The sequence below is a fragment of the Astatotilapia calliptera genome, chromosome 3, assembly GCF_964374335.1.
Source record: "Astatotilapia calliptera chromosome 3, fAstCal68.1, whole genome shotgun sequence".
NCBI classification, from domain to species: domain Eukaryota; kingdom Metazoa; phylum Chordata; class Actinopteri; order Cichliformes; family Cichlidae; genus Astatotilapia; species Astatotilapia calliptera.
The window spans coordinates 8579652-8593330 of record NC_137424.1 but is presented as its reverse complement, the minus strand read 5'-3'; the positions used below and the strand labels follow the sequence as shown (position 1 = coordinate 8593330).

The window sequence follows — 13679 nt, the reverse complement described above, 5'->3', positions numbered from 1 at the left end:
TGATTGATTCCAGAGAACACGGAAGAACTGACATTATTTAACTGTTGATTTATGTAGATTCAGTGGAGGAGTAATGTCAGTTTAATTCTTTACCTACTGTCAATGCAGTGAAATTAGACATTTTGTTTTGAAAGGTTACTGGTGGATGCCAGCAACCATCTTGGAAGAGAACAATATAATCTGTTATAAGGCCTCCATTTGAAAATTGTGTATTTGATACTAGAATATAATAGGTATATAATAAGCTGAGGCCTTGACTAGTAGAACGTCATGTTGGTGTTTAACAACACGTGAGCCAACATCAGACTCCGAGCGCTACGATGCTAAAGATCAGAAGATCCAGTGTGACATCATCGTTACCTGGCAACAGCAGCCCTCATCTGACTTTATTGGAGGATATTTACACCAGCAACACGGTTTAGTTTGATATGACGGATTAACAACATGCGCTGTGATATCCAGTTCATCTGTAATAGATACAGGATCTAATCAGTCAGCAGATATCTGATCAGCTTATTTATAATTATACTAGAAACAAACACTACTGTGTTGGTGATTCATGCAAACTTCCATATCAGCCTTTGAAGGTTTTGTAGTATTGAGAACAAAGAGGTTGTGTTAGGGCTGAAAAGCCCGACTTGTTCTCCTCTGCAGGTCATCAAATGCACCACAGAAGTTTGTATTTGCACAGCCTGTATATGTTTGATGGCTTTATTATTCTCTGTTCAAAGACAGTAAATATGGAAAATGTCTCATGTAGAATCAGCTTCATTTAAAATGACTGCAAACATTTAGAGAACATGTGCTGCTGTTTGTCCTACATTTCAACACTGAATGAACCCTGAAAACATGATGGCAGCTGGCAGGTTGGAGTTCACATGAAATATCGGCTGTATGAAGACTGGAAATATAGATGATACAAACATGCAGCCAAACATTTGTGGACATGAATAAACTATCTGATCCAAAAAGCAGGAAGTGACACAGCTAGAAAGTGTGTAACAGCTGAAGTCAAATGTGATGCAGAGTTGAATCTGCACTTGGATCCATCTGTGAAAGGTCCACATGTAGGGATCACATGAGTCCTGATGTTTGTCAGTCCAGCTTGATAACTCCATCTACTGTGGCTACATATACTGGGCTGGTAGCTCCACAGTGTTGGAAAGAAACTATTAAATGTGCAAAGTTTAAAATCAGAGGCTCTTCTAACACAGGAGCCATGTTGAGTTTAGATCACAGCCGACCACCGGCAGTCTGAAATGGAATGAAGCCCATTGACAGCCAGCAGGTCTAAACAGGAACGCACCCATTTGTATGTGTGGCAATGATGTGGCTGCGGCTGACACAGGATTGGTTCAAACTAAACATCAGACACATTTCACAGAGTTCACAAATAAACTCACGTTTTTATTTTTGAAGATGATCATAAAGTAGAATTTATGGTCCAGTAGAAACAGCAGGAGGTTTGAGCCCTTCTGATGGCAAGGCAAGGCAAGTTTATTTGTATAGCACAATTCAACAACAAGGTGATTCAAAGTGCTTTACAGAGACATTAGAAACAAGAACAAATAAAAAGCATGATTTAAAATTGATTAAAACAAGCAAACAAACTAACTAATTAACAAACAAACAAACAAACAAAACAGTATATAAAATCAAAACAGATCAGAACAGTAGATAAAATCAGTAGTTAAATGTAAGTTTTAAAATTTAAGCTTAAAGTGTGGATTTGGTGCTTTATTCAAATGCAGCTGAGAACAGGTGAGTCTTCAACCTGGATTTAAATAAACTGAGTGTTTCAGCTGATCTGAGGCTTTCTGGGAGTTTGTTCCAGATATAAGGAGCATAAAAGCTGAATGCAGCTTCTCCGTGTCTGGTTCTGACTCTGGGAACTGATAAAAGACCGGATCCAGATGACCTGAGGGATCTGGAAGGTTCATACTGGGTCAGGAGGTCACTGATGTATTTTGGTCCTAAACCATTCAGAGCTTTATAGACCAGCATCAGAACTTTAAAGTCTATCCTCTGACGGACAGGCAGCCAGTGTAAAGACCTCAGAGCTGGACTGATGTGGTCCACTTTTTTGGTCTTAGTGAGGACTCGAGCAGCAGAGTTCTGAATGAGCTGTAGTTGTCTGACTGATTTTTTAGGTAGACCTGTAAAGATGCTGTTACAGTAATCAAGCCTACTAAAGATGAATGCATGGACTAGTTTTTCCTGGTCCTGTTGAGACATCAGATCTTTTATCCTTGATATATTCTTGAGGTGATAGTAAGCTGATTTTGTTATTGTCTTAATGTGTTTTTCTAAGTTTAGGTCTGCATCCATCACTACACCCACATTTCTCGCCTGGTTTGTGGTTTTTAGATGTATAGATTGAAGTTCTCTGGTGACCTGTAATCGTTTTTCTTTGGCGCCAAAGACTATTACCTCAGTTTTGTTTTTGTTTAGCTGGAGAAAATTGTACGGGGCCTTGGTCTCCTGGTGACATTGTGATATATATTTGTGTGTCATCTGCATAGCTATGACAGTTTATTTTGTTGTTCTTTATAATCTGTGCCAGTGGGAGCATGTAAATGTTAAACAGAAAGGGTCCCAAGATGAAACTTGGGGAACTCCACATGTGATACTTGTCTGCTCAGATGTGAAGTTACCTATTGATACAAAGTATTTCCTGTTTTCTAAGTATGTTTTGAACCAGTTTAGTACAGTTCCTGAAAGACCTGTCCAGTTCTCCAGTCGTTTGAGTAATATGTTGTGGTCAACTGTATCAAATGCTGCACTGAGATCCAGTAAGACTAGGACTGACATTTTTCCACTGTCTGTATTCAGACATATGTCATTAAACAGCAGAAACAGGATTTGGAGGAAGATGTTAATAGATTAGAAAGAATTGTACACTGTGAATCAATGCAAGTCTTTCTATATAGACAGATCTGTAATAATCCCCCAGGTAAGTTCCTCTGGGACAGTCACAGATAGAGACACCAATTCTGACATCCTCTGAAAGCCTGACTTTGAATTTTCATCACTCGTCATGCACACAGATGTTAATTCTACATATTCCTGGTACTGAACTCTAAATCAATATGAAGAAAATGCTCCTGCTAATCTGCATCTATGTTGATATCAAATCCTTTTGCAGCACATGGATAAATCTCTATAAATCTTTCAGTCTGATCAGAATGGGCACAGTGTTGTTATTGCAGCTCCCTGATGTTTGAAAAGCTAAATGTCCATTTTAAAGTGCTCGTGTGTAGGATTGTGTTTCCTTCCTTTGTGCAGTTCTTACAGTAAACATGTTTGAATGTTTCCTGTTCCCCTGATGCTTCTTCCTGTTGGATAAAGTTGGTTTGAATAACATGTTCTTATAGGTTTCAATGAACTTCAAACTGTGATCCACTTACAAAACTGTCTCATTTTATTGGAACGATCCACATTTGCATCCATTCACGGTACATTTGACATCTGAACACGTTTGTACACATGATGAAAGGACAGATGGTGTTTGTGTGTCCTTCTTAAACTTAGTGTGGATGTTTCATCATGTAGAACTACTTAGAACTGTCAGGGTTCCTGGGTCGGTGACCCAGTATTTTCAGTTCACGTTCACTGTTTATCTACTGCCTTTTCCACTTCCTGTTTTATTGTGTTAGCCTTGGTCTGTGTGCATTATGTTCAGTCCTCTTCCCATTATCATTAGTTCATTATGTTCAGCTGTGTACTCACCGGTCTCTCATTATCATCATTATCACCAGTCTGTGTATTTAAGCCCTCTGTTCTACCCATTCAGTGTCGGGTCATTGATGATGTACGCCTGATGTCTATGTCGTCTGTATGTTCAGTCAGTCAGTCAGTCCTTTGGTCATTCATTCATTCAGTCAGCCAGCCATTTCCTCCCTCTGTACTGTTTGCTCGCTCCTTCGGCAATAAACATCCACCTTCACCTACCTGCCTGTGAGTCCAGCGTTTGGGTCCTCCTTCTCTCATCCACGACACTACCTCTGACACAATGACCCGACCACGCGTTGTGGACCCAGCGGACTCGGACCTTTTCGAGCGGCAGGACGTAGCGCTCTCCATTTGGGCGGAGAAGCTCAGGTGGAAACAGCGGCTCTTCTCAGAGAGGGAGCACGTCTTTGAGGGGACTCGCCTGGCTCTGGGCGGGCCTCGGAGACGCCGCGGTCCTCCACCTGCTGCCTCACCTGCATCGGAGCATTCGCCGCGGAGAGTGGGCGTCACAGGCCAGGCTTCGGCCGCTCGCTCTTCCGCTGCTCCGCTCCTCGCTCGCCCACCAGCCATTTTACTCACCGGACCTTCAACCTCGCCATGGCACGGTGGCTCCGCCTCCCACCTCGGCTCAATGGAGGCTCCCGTGCCAGAGGCTCGGCTGTGTACCCCGCCCACTGCCTCTTCCCGGAGAAAGCGGCGCACACGTCGCCATAACAAGGACTATTTCCAGCAACTCCCGATGGTGAGCTCCAGTGACTGTTTTTCGCACTCACCATCTGATTATTCACTTAAAACACACAATAGACTCTTTTCTGATTCATGGGATGTTTCCCTCCTAGAGGATGAAGTGGACTGGGAAGATTTTTTCTGCTCTGCTCCCCCAAAGACTGTTCAGTCAAAGACTGTAAATAGTGGTGGCAGAAGGACCAGAATAAATCCAGATAGACCTGTCAGTATCACTCGCCCAGTCATCATTTCCACTCCTGTCAGTCAGCCGACACCCACACCTGTGCCCGCACCCAGGACGAGGGCAGCTGTGACCCCGTATACCTCCACACCCACCTCTGTTCCTCGGGTGGGGGTGACTGGTGTCCAGTAGTGATGGGCAGATGAAGCCTCATGAAGCACTGAAGCTTTTCATCCAATTGGTTCACCCCAACGCGAAGCTTCTTGAAGCTTCATTTGCTCTAGCAGGACACCTACTGGACGTAAAAATATTAGTTGGCATGAATTTGAAGAGTGTGGCATTTTGCACACAGCCTGTAAATGTCAACAACAAAAGGAGTGTGTAAAACACCTATAGTGTAGTGATGCAGTGTACTGTGTATATTTATACTGGCAGTGTGGAAAATGATTATTTGCGGCAAAGTTCGAACCGCTTCATGAACCAGTCACGTGGTACAGCCGGGCAGCGAGGCTTCGGACGTCATCATTTTCAGCTCCTCCCATAAATGAAGCAAGCCTCGATACGCGCTTCGCGGAAACGCCCCCTCCATTACTCGACACACGCTTCGAAGCCCCGATACAGAACGTCACATCACTAGTGTCCAGCCACCTCCCGTGCCTGTCCCAGCACCTAGGCTGAGGGCGGCCAGGATCCGGCCTGACCCCCCTAGAGACTCAGCTGAGGCTCTCCAGCCAGTGCCCTCACGCTCTGGAAGCACGGAAGAGCCAATCAGTCCACCACTTCATCCACCACCTGATCCAGCCTTTCACGCACTAGCTTTATCCCTGGTTAGGCTGGCTGAAGTGTCCCCTGCTCAGGCACCAGCTTTACTAGCCCAGGCTGTAGCTTTATCTCCCTGTCTAGCCCAGTCTGTAGCTCAGCCATCAGCCACACCAACCTCAGCTCCGTCGTCAGCCACGCCTGCCTCTGTTCCTCCCTTAGCATCTCCACTCCAGTCAGTTCCCTCACCTGCTGTTCAGCTTTCCCTCCAGTCAGTTCCCTCACCTGCTGTTCAGCTTTCCCTTCAGTCAGTTCACTCACCTGCTGTCCAGTCTCCTGCTGCCCTCCAGTCAGTTCACTCACCTCTAGTCCAGTCACCTCCTGTAGCTCAGTCCCCTCCTGTCCTCCAGTCACCTCCTGTAGCTCAGTCCCCTGTCCAGTCAGTCCAGTCTGCTCCTGTCCCCCAGTCACCTCCTGTAGCTCAGTCCCCTGTCCAGTCAGTCCAGTCGCCTCCTGTTTCCCAGTCGCCTGTCCACCATCCTGTTCGGTTCCCGGACCTGCAGCCACAGCACCCAGAGCCAGCTGTGAGCTCTCCTGCTTCTCAGCCAGGGGTTTCCGCACCCGCTGGCCCGGCCGCTCCTCAGCCAGGGGTTTCCGCACCCGCTGGCCCGGCCTGTCTCCAGCCAGAGGCTTCAACTTCGCCTGGTCAGGCCTCTGCCTCAGCTGCACCCACGCCTGGTCAGGCCTCTGCCTCAGCTGCACCCACGCCCGGCCCGGCCTCTGCCTCAGCTGCACCCACGCCCGGCCTCTGCCTCAGCTGCACCCACGCCCGGCCCGGCCTCTGCATCGCCTTCAACGTCGCCTGGTCTGGCGTCGGCCTCTGCTTCTGCTCCGCCTGGTCCGGCTCCAGCCTCAGAGCCTCCGTCCTCGTCTGGCCCAGCCTCAGAGCCTCCGTCCTCGTCTGGCCCAGCCTCAGAGTCTTCGTCCTCGTCTGGCCCAGCCTCGACTTTGGCTTTTGTTTCACCTGCTGCAGCTCCAGCCTGTGCTTCGCCTGGTCCGGCCCCGTCGTCGCCTGGGCCGGCCTCGTCTGGTCCTGTGCCCACCGGGCCGTGGCCAGCACGCCTAACACTGGAGAGCCGCCGCTGCCTTCCACGCGGTCGGCCCCCTGAACTGCTCCGTCGTCTCCTTCGCCGCCGCCGTTGCCTTCCGCACGGTCGGTCCACCGGAACAGTCTCGTCTCGACCGCCGCAGCCACCTACCGGACCGGCTCAGTGGTCGCTGCTGCCTTCCACGTGGCCGCCCACCTGACCTGTCTCGTCTCGGCCTCGGGCCACGTGGCCACCCACCTGAACTGTCTCTGTGTGGACTCCGTCCCTCCGTCCTGGGCCCCCTCCGCCCGCCCTGTTCTGGTTCTTTTTCTTTTGGCCGTCGGGTGCCGGCCTTTGAAGGGGGGGGGGTACTGTCAGGGTTCCTGGGTCGGTGACCCAGTATTTTCAGTTCACGTTCACTGTTTATCTACTGCCTGTTCCACTTCCTGTTTTATTGTGTTAGCCTTGGTCTGTGTGCATTATGTTCAGTCCTCTTCCCATTATCATTAGTTCATTATGTTCAGCTGTGTACTCACCGTTCTCTCATTATCATCATTATCACCAGTCTGTGTATTTAAGCCCTCTGTTCTACCCATTCAGTGTCGGGTCATTGATGATGTACGTCTGATGTCTATGTCGTCTGTATGTTCAGTCAGTCAGTCCTTTGGTCATTCATTCATTCATTCAGTCAGCCAGCCATTTCCTCCCTCTGTACTGTTTGCTCGCTCCTTCGGCAATAAACATCCACCTTCACCTACCTGCCTGTGAGTCCAGCGTTTGGGTCCTCCTTCTCTCATCCACGACACTACCCCTGACAAGAACAAAGTCTTTGGAACATTTGGAGAACACGTTTAGGAAAGTAACATCCTGGTAGAACATTTTCTTAAAGCAAAGCAGAGCTGCAACATGACTGTGAGGATTCAGAAGAATAAAGTCAGAATACTTTATTATTATGAAGACTAAAGTGCACCTTAATGCTGCCGATGAACACACATGTTCTTTGTGAAAGCATGTGTGAGCACAGCTGACGTGCACCACACTGACCCCACTCGCCCCATTTCTTCATCCACTTCTTGCTCTTGTGCTTGAAATGAGACGCAGCAAAAGTCAGAGGCTCTAAAATCCACAAAAAGGGGGCTCGTTAGATCAGGATACTGGATGTGATCCATAGAAAACATGGATAATACACCACTTTATTTGAAGCATCTGTAGCACTGCCTCAGCTCTGGATGTTTCCACAGACTCCTCTGTGCACCTAAAGGAAAGGTCAAAGGTCAGCAGCACATGTAGTTGGGACAAGTCTTCAGTCGCACAAACTACACAATCATTTTCCTCCAATGACGACTTTTCACTTGCAGAAATGGTCCTGTGTGATTTCCAGGCTGTGATATAAAAACTAGTTCCTAATGGCAGCGACTCACTCAGTAAACATGTGTTTCCTTCACCAACCTCACACACAGATCCAATAAGATCAGGAAGTGGGCAGTATAGTACAATATGTGTTATTCTGTGCTGCACTGCCCAAACTAAAGATCTGCTGAAGTGTTGGAAATGATCCAGATGTTTATTTTGGACGATACAGCAGAAGATCAGACATGAAAGTGGAGATAACACAGAAGACCTGCAGCAAAGGTCAGAGGTCAGACTGGGCCCTGGATTCAACAATGAGCCAATGATCATCAAGCAGTGACTAAAGCAGAGCCCTGACGTTCTGACATTCATCACACAGTCAGAACAAATGTCTGCTGATGACTTCATCTCATGAAACGACTGATAGATGTCAGTTCATTGATCAGCTGAGCTGCTGATCTTCATCGTCACAGAAACATTCAGCTTGTTTCAATCAGTAAATAACTCCCACTACTCCCAGTTTGAACTGTTCCCACTCAAAATGCTGTGAGAACAATGATCATTGTAGAACTTCACAAACATCACGTGTTGTTTTCCACATGTAAGATCAGCAAACACACAGAAACTTCCTGTTGCCACACACGGCCTCTAAAATCTCTTCCACGCTTTCTGTCTGAAGTCCACTCTCTGTGTCGGATCCACAGGAAACAACAAGATCTTATTAACATGGTTTTCAATGTGTCTCCTTCCAAAAAGTCCAACCAATGAACAAATGTGTGTATTTGTGGAGGCCGAACAAAAGCATGACACATTTCTCTGTTTCTATAAACTGGAGTCAAACACAAACATGAAGAGTTTCACTGACAGACTCCAAAATGCCCCCACAGTGGATCAAAGGGAAATCCTACAGTGTGGCCAGAGACTCTTAATGGCTCCAACATCAACACATCCACAATGTTGGATCCAGTTCTGCCTCACAGAGTTACTAAGACACACCCTCTGCCAGCATCACAACAGCTCCACCTGCTTCACCTGCCTCCTCAGCATCTGTACACCTGAAGAGAAAAGAAAGGCTCCAACAGCTCAAATCTACAAAGGATTCATGAAGTTTCATCCAACAATAACATGTTTGCCTTCCACAGTGTGCTGTTAGACACCACTGTACCTCTGCCATTTCAAAAAGAGCAGCTTGGGAACATTTTGGCTCCAAACACTTTGTGTTTAAGTTCTTTGTTTTCTTTGTGAAGCCGACAACATCTGGAGCTTTGTGACTCATAGAAACATCATTTTGTTCTTTAGATGACAGCAGATTGGGACTGAATAATCAATCACTATCAAACCAATAAAGACAAACATGCTGATTTTACAGGAACTTTGTTGGAGAAGCTGCAAAGACATGAAACTGGTGGAGATCCCAAACCAGTTGATAGTGCTGGTTATTCCAAATAAAGCTGTTTCCCTTTGAGATGAAATGACTTTGTGTCCTGATATATAATAAAGATGTTGTTGTTTTTGAGCCCCTGTATTAAAAGTAGTTTAAAGTCAGCTTGAGTTTGATGTCTTTATGTCAAAGCTGCTCATGATGTTGAGCTGCTGATGGAATAAAAACAATATAAAAGCATGTAGTCCAGACTTAAATGTAGCCTGTTGTTAGCTGAGGTCCACACACAGTGTTTGACAGTGTAAAGTGTGTGAAAGGGCTGCTGGTGGAGCTCACTAGGATGAGCAGGTGACCACGAGGTGGAGAGCAGCTGGCCTGGCTTTGACCCGGGCCACGCCCCCTTTCTCTCTGCTTTGCTGTCACTTATCTTCACTGCTCTGTCCAATAAAGCTGAAAAAGGCCCCGAATCAAAGAAATCTGCTGCAGCCTCTGAAACGTCTTCTGTTTCCTTCCCGACGGCTTTTTCACCGTCAGCCCATCAGACAGTCCAGCAGCATTTATGATGATGTCATGATGTTGAAGAGGCTGCTACGGTGGCCTCCCATGACCCCCAGCCTCATCACAGCTGAGATGCAGACATTTGAAAACATTCAGCAGACAACTGAATAACAGTCCAACACAACAGTCTGTGTGCAGACACACACTGACCTTTCATATAGTCAAACACAGCTGGTTGAGTCATTTCTCTGTGAGTCTAAAGTGAATCTAGTATTTGAAAGTCCACTTCCTGTATTTGTTGTTGAAGACTTCTTCAGCTTCTTCTCAAGGACATCAGCTGCTTGTTTGGCAGCAGAGGCAGTTAAGAAGCTTCCTGAAAAACACTGAACAGTGAGTTCACTGTGGCATATGACAGATTCAGCTTTCTGTGTGCAAATGTGTCTGTGTCGACCTTTCAAATGCTGTTGAATCCAAAACATCAGCGGCTCCTCGGCTGCTCACTTCATGCACTTCTGTCTGTGTGACAGTCCAATGACATCACAGCTGTTTCCAGCCCCAGTGTCTCAGGACTGGACACCTTTAAACATGTCGAGGATCAAACAGCGTCCAGCTAAACACACATGAAACTATCAGAGCTGACAATCATTCCAATAACATCTAATGGTTCATGTATGTAGACACAGGACTACAAGGAAATGGCTCTCAGCATCTGGCTGTGGGAACACATGAGTCCCTGTTTGTGTTCAGATTGTGTGCATGTTTTAGACGTGTGTCACATGTAGAAACACAACAATCCCACAATGACACACAGATGTGTTTGACACAGCTGTGCAGCTGTAAGTTGTTTCTAATGATTCATTGAAGCTCTTCTAACATTCTGGAGACGATCAGTACATGAATCTGTTCAACACGACAACAATTTGACTTCAGTGTGAACGTTTGCATTAAATAACCTTCTTCATCCAGCTGACAGCATCTTCATCCTATGATGTGAACAGTTCCTCCTGTTGATGACAAACCTCTGACAGGATCTGCTTGAGGAGCTTTTTCATGTGCAGCTCTCTGAGCTCAGGGCTGAGCTGCTGTTTCATCTTTAAGAGCTGCTGCCTCCTCGCCGGACTTGTTCTCCTCTTCTTCTCCTAATGACACCATTTCTGCTTCATATTAAATTCAATAAAGATGCTGACATGTATCTGTAGCAACAACATCATTGAATCTAGAACAACTGGAGCCAAACCAGTGGCTCTGCTGGGATCACTGGTGAGCCAACACTTCCTTGTTGATGCAGATTTCAGGGCTTCCTTTTGCTCCTCCGTTATAACTGTTCTCTCTTCTCAACACATGATGACACAAAGGAATCAGCAGTGACAAAGATGATGCTGAAGAGAAGCACACACTTCACACATATAACAGACCAGTGCAGTTACACACACCTCTGCTCGACATCAGGCCTCAAACAAAGACACAAAACACTAACTTGACTCTAAACAGAAGAAACGAGCAGCTGTTTCTGTTCTGTGCTTATTTATATTTGACACACATGCTTCTCTTTGTGCAAACACACATCGCACTATAAGGGTAACCTCGCACACAATGATTGGACAGCACAGTGATGATGCTGGGAGATCCTATACGCAGCAACACAGAAACACTGAGAACTTTAAACAATGATGGAAAGTGTTATAAATGACTTGTTGGCCTCTGATCTGTCACAAACAGCTGAAACGTGTCTCTCATGAGTCACATGAAGGTTTTTGACAGAAAGGACAAAAAGTAGCTGCAGTCAGTTTGTGTCATTTTTATATTTATTCATCTGGGAGAAAAATCTGAGGGACATTAAAATGTGTTTTCAACAGAGACAAGAACATGAATATAACAGAACAGGTAAATGAACATGTTTCAAGTAAACAGCTGGACTGATCAGGTCCAAACACAGAGTGATAAACTTGTCAAACAGCTGTCATATCTTTATATAGAAGCTCTTTATAAATGCTGCTCACTGCAGTCTGTTTACTAATAATGTCAAAGTGTTAGAAACACAGAAACATCAGAATGGTCTTTGTTCACAGAAACCTGTCTGGGATCCTTTGTTGTTCTTTTGATGCAGAGTTACATTATAAATATAAAGAGTTATTTCAGAGTCTCATCAGTTTTCCTGCATGTCTTTATTTAACACATCAGCAGGGCTGAAGCTCTCATGTTAAACACACACTGATCTATGGACACGTTCATGTGTTTCTAACAGAACCAGGCTGTTATCAGCCTGCACTAACATTATGTCACACACACTGAATGTAACAGTGACAGTTTACATCATCACACAATCAGCTGTGATTGTTTCACTGTCATCAAACGAGTCAACAGGAAGTAGAATCAATAGAAACCAATCATTTACTGACAGCATGTCTGATGGAAATAAGTGCAGATTATGTATGAAGTCTAACTGCACACAGTAACTGTGTTACAATAAGGACTTAACAGCACCCTCTGCTGGAGAGTTTCAGTACTGTGTGGTGCACCCCACCCTCACTCTACACCTGAGCCACAGACCACACCCTCCACCTCAATATACACCACAGTTTTCTCTGCTGTGGAAATGAGATCAGGAGGAAATCATCATTATTATTATTTAATAAACGCTCACATTAATGTGGGCTTATTTGTTTCATATTAGAAACATTAGTTGAGTGTTTTTAGTATAAAATGGTCAAAGTCCCTCTTTTTGCTCCTCCCCTCACCTGTGGATGGACGCTGCTGTTACCGTGGTGACAGCTTGGATGTGTTTCAGTCCTGCCTGGTTATCACTGCAGGAATCTTTCACATTTATTACAGGTAATAACTCTGATTTTTCTGTGTATTATGAACCAAATGTATCCTGATACACACAGAGATGGATGAGCAGAGGTTGTTTTTGCAGTTTATGTAGTTACTATGGACTTAATGCATACATATTATTAAAATTAGGGCTATAACAGTTGTATTGATGTATAGCAACTTGAAATGCTCCCACAAATGGCTCCACAGCATGTAAAAATATAACAAAAGCTCTGGCGGACTTGGTTCTGTGGTCAGTCTTAAAGGGTGAAGTTAAACTCTGTAATCTTCACTGTGTCACAGAGTTCAGTGAGTCCCGTTATTCACAGTATCAATCAGATCATCAGAGAACAGCTGATCAGCAATCAGTGGTGCCAACAGCGCCTCCTGTGGTGAGAGGATGCAATAATGCAATGTAGCATTTTTCCACTCAACACTTGCAGTCATGGAAACTGTCTGTTGGATCTGTGTGACGTTGCTTTCTTGGTTAGAGTTCCTCACAAATGTCCAGATGATTCTTCTAATGAGGCGTCGACCATGTTTGCAGCTCTTTGGAAGAAAACGTCGCCCTTTGCCATCCTTACTTTTCTTTGACTTCTTCAAATGCAGCTGAACTCCAGCTGGTATTTTCTTGGACTTTGCAGCTGTTTCTGGTCATCAGTTCATTCCTGCAAACCTCTGAAGCTGAACAACAATGATGCTGCATTGCTGGCTGATCCCAAAAGGTTGATTCTGTTCATCTGGACCTTTTCAGAAACGTTTGCTCACTGATCAGGTGACTTCTTCAGTCTCAGCTGACTGCAGCTTTACAAGCTTACAAACAGCACATTTGCACAATGACTGAAAGCAGCAGCACCTGATATATATGATACTAATATAATACATATACATATATAATCCATACTAATGATGAAGGAACTGAGCTCACAGTCCATTGTTCATTCAGTGAACTACTCAGTTTATTTTGGGCCTCAGAAATGCTCACTCTGTTTGTACATCACTGTCAGCAATAGACTCATTCTGCTGTGTGGACAGGAACACATGTGACATCACTTCCTGTTTGTTTGTGACTGAAGAGGAAGAAGTTTACAAGGAATCATTTAGAAGAGTTTCAAACATCAACTGATTGAATCCATGAATCTGAAAACGT

General features: G+C 45.2%; 1 protein-coding gene across 2 annotated transcripts in view; it reads left to right on the top strand.

Moving 5' to 3' along the window:
• Nucleotides 1-13679, top strand: part of LOC145419379 (protein NLRC3-like) — a 234404-nt gene that overhangs the window by 15247 nt on the left and 205478 nt on the right. The gene's annotated exons all lie outside the window — the stretch shown is intronic.